Below are 6,940 nucleotides of genomic sequence, written 5' to 3' on the forward strand. Positions count from 1 at the left end.
GCATGCCAATGTTGATAAAGTATCGGTGGATCACTCACTGTACATTTCACAGTAGTAGGAAATTCTGTCACTGTATTGTTAAATTTTAATGCTTCTGTTATATGTGGGCCCTGAGTGACTTTCAGTATGAAAGTAATACATTTTATATTAGCATTTCTGCTTGAAAAATTTTTAAATAGGTTGCCAAAGGGGATAATAAATTTTAGTTAGAAAACAAATTTGCTATTTTTCATATGCTATCTCATGATTACACTGTTTAACATTTATTTTTAAAGTCAGTAAATTTTTATTGAATTGCTTTATCATATTATGAACTAAAAGTGCTTTCAGAAATGTTTTGACAACATAGAAACTGAAGGACTTGAGGGCTTTATACTTTCATGTTTATGGATATATATTAATATTGTTATCTTATATTTTATAATTATTATTCACTTATTTGTTTTATAAGCACAAAAAGAATTTTTTAAAAACAGTAATAACAAGACCTGCTGTCCCCAAATGATAACATTTTAATAATTTCATAAAATTAAAACAACTATAATATGTTCTCATAATCTACTATTTCTTTTTTTGTTTTTTTAATATATTAATAATTTTTATTTTGACTGAAGTGGATTACAAATCATTCACAGTAGTATTTCAGGTACATAGTGATATTGAATCAGGGGCATTCCCTCCACCCCTGTTCCCAGCATGCATTCCATATCACCCCTCCTTTGCTCCCTATAGAGCCTTATTTAGGTATTAAATAATAGGTATAGAACAGGGGTCTTCAAACTATGGCCTGCAGGCCACATGCCGCCCACAGAGGAGTCTGATCCGGCTCACCAGCAGTGAGCACTGTTTGGTTGCCAAGATACCTGGCAGCATATACACTCAGTGTCACGGTTTCTCAGGGATGATGTCAACCACCTCCACCCACGTCATGTTGTGTGCTGGGAGGGTGGGAGTGAGGGCGGTGTTGAGAGGGACACTGATGTGCCCTTGCACCTGGCGCTTGGCGTGCGCGTTGCTGATGACGTCACTAGAGAGTGCCAGACGCCACATGGCAAGGAGTACCACATGTGGGTGACTATATGGTGTAAAAAGGCGCCTGTTCCACCCCCAGGCAACGTGGTGTCTGTAAGCTGTGCCTGCCTGTCAGTGAGGTTTTCCTCCACTCCCTGCACTGCCAAAGGTCAGCCAAAAGTGCCATAGAAATAAATTTTTGCCAGATGGGGGGTTCTGCCCAATTGCGCTGTGGGTGACTCATATGAAAATTCCCCTTTGGGGGTGGTGAGGCATTCAGTGCTAAAATCAAAATTAGGGGGTGGGCGGTGGTTGGGAGGTTAGGGGTGCTGAATTGCCCATGTGGAAAATTAGGGGTTCGATGCTGAAGCATTTTAAAGGGATTACATTGAAAATTTTATATGCATTTTGCAAATCCTTTTGGAACATATCAATTTGGGCATTATATAGGGAGATATAACTGAACTATCAGGGACTGAGCTGGTCTGCTTAGAAAAGCCTGCAAAGGCTAAGTGTTCACATCAGGGACTAATGGGGGTTCATACACTGTATGTATATATACACACATATTTGTATTTCACTAATATCAGTTTGGAATCCCTAGGAAACAATGATGTCAAGAAAAAGAAAAATTGATGGAGAGTGTAGGATATTCAAAGAACAGTGGACTTACAATTACTTTTTTATGCGGTACAAAGAAAAAGCTGTGTGTCTGATATGCCAGAATATAGTTGCTGTGTTCAAAGAATACAATTTGCAATGCCACTATCAAACTCAACATAAAGATAAATATGATTGTTTGGTTGGAGAAGTGAGAAAAGATAAAATATTACAACTGAAACATACACTGACGACTCAGCAAAATACTTTTGTGAAGCAGAAGCAGTTAAATACTTCCTCACTGCGGGCAAGTTTTCATGTTGCCAAGCTAATAGTGCATAATGGCAAACCATTTGTGGAGGGAGAATTTGTTAAAGAATGCCTTATTTCTGTTGCCAAAGAGATGTGTCCAGAGAAGGCCAATTTATTTAGTACAGTGAGCCTTTCAGGAGTTACAATGACATGAAGGATTGAAGAAATGGGAGAAAATTTGCTGCACCATTTGCAAAACTCTGCAAAGAAACTTTGCTATTTTTCCTTGGCACTCGACAAAAGCAATGATGTTCGTGATTCTGCCCAACTTCTCATTTATATGCGTGGGACAAATGAGTATTTTGAAGTCACAGAAGAGGTTGCTGCACTGCAAAGTATCAAAGGTACAACCAAAGGAGAGGATATATTTGAAAAGGTTTGCCAAACTGTGAATGGTTTGGAGCTGGACTGGGTTTAACTAGTCAGTGTAACAACTGATGGTTCTCCTAGCATGGTGGGGTTTAAGAGAGGAGTAATTGCTCACATGACACAAGAGATGGACAAACTTAACCATCCTCATCCAATTGCCATACACTGCCTCATCCACCAACAAGCACTGTGTTGTAAATCACTGAAGTGGGACTCTGTTATGAAAATTGTGGTATCTTGTGTTAATTACATTAGAACTCATGCACTAAACCACAGACAATTTCAGAAATTTCTATCTGAGGTAAATGTTGCCCATGAAGATGTTCTGTACCCCACAGAAGTCCATTGGCTGAGTAGAGGGAGAGTTTTGAAACATTTCTATGACTTACTTCTGCAGATTGCAGCTTTTCTACTTTCAAAAAACCAAGAAGTACCAGAGCTCAATGATGCAGAATGGAAATGGCACCTTGCCTTTCTGACAGATATAACAGAGCTACTCAACAGTTTCAATCTGCAACTTCAAGGCAAGGGGAAGCTCATCTGTGATATGGTATCACATGTGAAAGCATTTGAAGTAAAATTAGGCCTTCTCATCAAACAAGTACAGGAGGAAAACTTCAGTCATCTCCCAACAACTCAAAACCTGTCAGCGGACAAACCGTTGGTTGCATTCCCAAAAAAAACATGTCTGGCTTCACTAGAATTGCTGCAAAAGGAGTTTCAATTTAGATTCAAAGAGCTTCATCTTTATAAACGGACATACAGCTTTTTCGTAGCCCATTTTCTGTTGAGATTGAAAATGTCCTTACAATTTACCAAATGGAACTGGCTAAACTGCAGAATTGTGACTCTCTAAAAGATGCATTTATGTCAAGTAACCTTTTGAATTTCTATGCATCTCTCCCCTCTGAGACATATCCAAATATCAGGAACCATACACTCAAAATCGTAACCATCTTTGGTAGCACTTATGCCTGTGAACAGACTTTTTCAAGAATGAAACATCTGAAATCTCCATCCAGATCAAGATTAACTGATGCCCACTTGCATCACTTGTTATGGCTGGCAGTGATAAATATGGAACAGGACATTGACCATCTCATTAGCCAAAAGCAGGCCCACAGTTCCCATTGAAATACTGGTGCGTGATCTGTTATTTATAAATGGTTTTCATTTTATTTATATAAGATATGTGCAATGTGAGTAGGAATTAGTAGCTCATATAGTCCGGCCCTCCAGCTCTCTAAGGAACCATAATCTGGCCCCCACTTTAAAAAGTTTGAAGACCCCTGGTATAAAATAAAAACACCCAGTAACAATCTTGTCAAATATTAAGTATGTCCTATGTTAGATAACTTTATAAACTGTATTAAGATTTAATATTATTTTGTGGGAGTGATTTTGTAAACATAAAGAAATCTGAATTTAGTTATAGTAACTTTTCAAAGGTTGAATAGTTTTTACATTGGTGAAATAATTGTAAATATTTTTAAATTATTTACTTTTATAGATTGAGAGGAGCTCTAGACTTTGCCTCTGTTAAAATAATGTGAATACATACCATTTACCATGCAAACATTGGTTAACATTAAAAGTCTATGTGGCTCTGAACATCTATCCTCTATCAGCTTTATTTGAGAGTTGTTCAAGCCTTACCTTTCTAAATGCCAAATCTATTTACTGTGTTCTTAAGTACTGTGCACTATAACTAAGAAAATACATCACATATTTATACTATTCTGTGAACTGCTCACCAGTACATTCTCTTTTTGAAAAAAAAAACAAACAGACAACAAAAAATTGCAGATGATAATTGCTTAATCATGATTTAATTGTTTGGTTTTTGCAGCTCTTTGGTGTAAGTTAAAAATGGTTTCTTTTATAATACATATGTACATATATAGGTATATGTATATACAAATTAATATATAGAGACTTTTTAATCCATAACTAATATATATATATGTAAACTTTAATTTTTGTTCTGAATACTTTAATTCTACATTAAATTATGTTTTGAAACCCTACCCCTAATTGAGATGGTATTAATAGAGTTAGCATTTTGAAAGATGATGGTAGATACAACATGTGAATAGAGATAATACTCTTATTAAAGAGAACTTGCTATGTCCTCTAGTCATTGATATTGTGTGAAGATGAGTCAGAAGCCTGCAACTTCTATGATAGTCTTTGCTTGAACTTGGTTCTGATTGAAACTTCCAGAATCTGCTAACAATACTCTCAATTTCTTTCTTTTTAAACAGTGAGAAATAAATGTTTGTTTTTTAAGAACCAACTATGAGCACTTTTGTAACCACAGTGCTCAAATTAAGATATTATTTAAAAAATAAATAATAGCTACTGAGATTAATATTTTGTTATAGAAGCCTAAATATACAAAATATCTAATATGTTCTACTCATATAATTATAACTAATTTAACTTGAGCTCCACTACACATGATACATTAAATGTTAGCATAAAAATTATATTATGTTTTAAATCACAAAGATGAAAGTTGTCACAATTTCTATGTCCAGACAAATATTTAGTCATTATTTTTCTCAATAAAGTTCTGAATATGTAGATATGTCCTGTTTTTATGTAGGGGAAGAGAGATTTGCTAAATACATAGGTGCTTAGGTATTCTGCTGTGTTAATAGACTACATGTGGTGCCATAGATTGACCCCTGATGGACCATAAGGAAGACAAAGGACCTACATCTACCTTCTATACTGACCTTCTTTTCTGACCTTTTCTACTGTCTCCAAACAGTCATTTTAACAGTCACACTTGCAGTGCTATTGACATAAATGAATACATTTAAAAAATATATTTCTAGTATCATATTCTTGGTTATTCTAGATGCTCTATTTTTTTCACATGGCACAAATTATGTTTAACATAGAGAATATATGCAATCCACCTCCATATATGTCTACTTCATGTATGTTTCTTTTAATTATCTTGATAATTATTTGATATTCTAGTTGAGATAACTATTTAATGCCATTTCTTCATTGTTTGTTAATTTTTGGGCTACACCTGGTGATGCTCAGGTATGACTACTGCTTATATGCTTGGGAATCACTTCTGGCAGTGATCCAGATATAGCATCATATGGCATGCCCAAGATCTAACCCATGTCAGCCATTTGCTATACTATTGCTTTGGCCCCTTATGAAGTGTCTTTGCTAGCTAAATTTTATTTGGTCATGTAAGTTCCAATATTTAGGGATTAAATTCTCTACATATACTGGCACCTAAGCAAACTTCTAATTTTTTATTCTAGAATGAATTAATTCAAAGAAATAATATGAATTAATATGGACTCCTCCAAAATGCTAAAATGTTCTATCACCTTCTAATAATTCTCTGATTCTTAATATGAAATCATTTTTTTCATCCTGAAATTTTCTCTCCTTCACCAGTGCCTCTATGTCAGCTATAGTTTAATCTCCATTATGCCTTCACTTCATTTACTAAATTAATCAGTTTTGAAATGTAAAGTCAAGATTTTTTATTGCTTAATACTATCATTGGTTTTATATCTATACTAAATTGAAGGTTGAGGTTATTATGATTCACACCTTTTGAATTTATGCCATCCTGCTCCATATTTCTTGACACAGAAAACTGCAATATTTCGTCTTATTTATGAAAAAAATAAAATAAATTCTAATCAATTTATTTGTATTTAGAAAACTTTGTTGTTTCTTCATCCTGGCTATAATACTAGGCTCTGAATTTATCATTTATATATGCTCATAAATTAAATTGTTGTTGTGTTTCAGTAATAGTAATAAAAAAGTGGATTCACTGAGTAATTAGTAGAGTTCTACTCTTTTTTTTTTTTCCAAAAAAAATATGAAACGCTTCATGAATGTGAGTGTCATCCTTGTGCAGGAGCCATGCTAATCTTTGTATTGTTCCAATTTTAGTATATGTGCTGCCAAAGCGAGCACTATTCTTTTTTTTTTTTTTTTAAGGAATCGCCATACTGTTTCTACAGAGCCTGAACAAGACACCATTCCATCAAAAGTGAACTTTTCCGGGCCTGAGCAATAGCACATAGACAGTGCGTTTGCCTTACACTCAACTGACCCAGGACCTGGGTTTTGTCCCAGGAGTCCCCTGAGTCAGGAGCAATTTCTGAGAGCATAGCCAAGAGTAACCCCTGACTGTCACTGGGTGTGGCCCAAAAAGAAAAACAAACAAAACAAACAAACAAAACCAAATAAAACAAACATGAACATTTTATACCAACCCAACCAACTCTAATTCTCTTCATTCTATTGATATATAAATTCTCCCTCTTATATGATATTGACTCATCATTTTCATTTGCTTTTCCCTGACAATAAGTGATGATGAATAACTTTTTTATATATCTTTGTGTTTCTTGGGAAAATGTCTATTCATGACTTTCCCCACTTTATGATTGGTTATTAGGCTATTCCCTTGCTGCAGCTGAGCTTTGTGCATGTTTTATATATCTTGAACATAGATCTTAAACCATTAAGTTGATTCAATTGTATTTGTTATTTTTTGAGTTGTACTTGCCTATAGAAACAAATCATTAAAGACACCTCTGAATTCAATATCTCAGAAATATGTCTGAATGTCTATGTACATGATTTATTCAAT

The 6,940-nt window shown here is 34.7% G+C and overlaps 1 non-coding gene across 1 annotated transcript; it reads right to left on the bottom strand.

The window, feature by feature from the left end:
- Nucleotides 1-6,154: 6,154 nt before the first annotated feature.
- On the bottom strand, nucleotides 6,155-6,258 carry LOC126013128 (U6 spliceosomal RNA). Its single transcript, XR_007497459.1, has one exon. It is a non-coding gene; the product is annotated as a U6 spliceosomal RNA (small nuclear RNA).
- Nucleotides 6,259-6,940: the final 682 nt, after the last annotated feature.

The sequence above is a fragment of the Suncus etruscus genome, chromosome 6 (genome assembly GCF_024139225.1).
Source record: "Suncus etruscus isolate mSunEtr1 chromosome 6, mSunEtr1.pri.cur, whole genome shotgun sequence".
In the NCBI taxonomy this organism is placed as follows: domain Eukaryota; kingdom Metazoa; phylum Chordata; class Mammalia; order Eulipotyphla; family Soricidae; genus Suncus; species Suncus etruscus.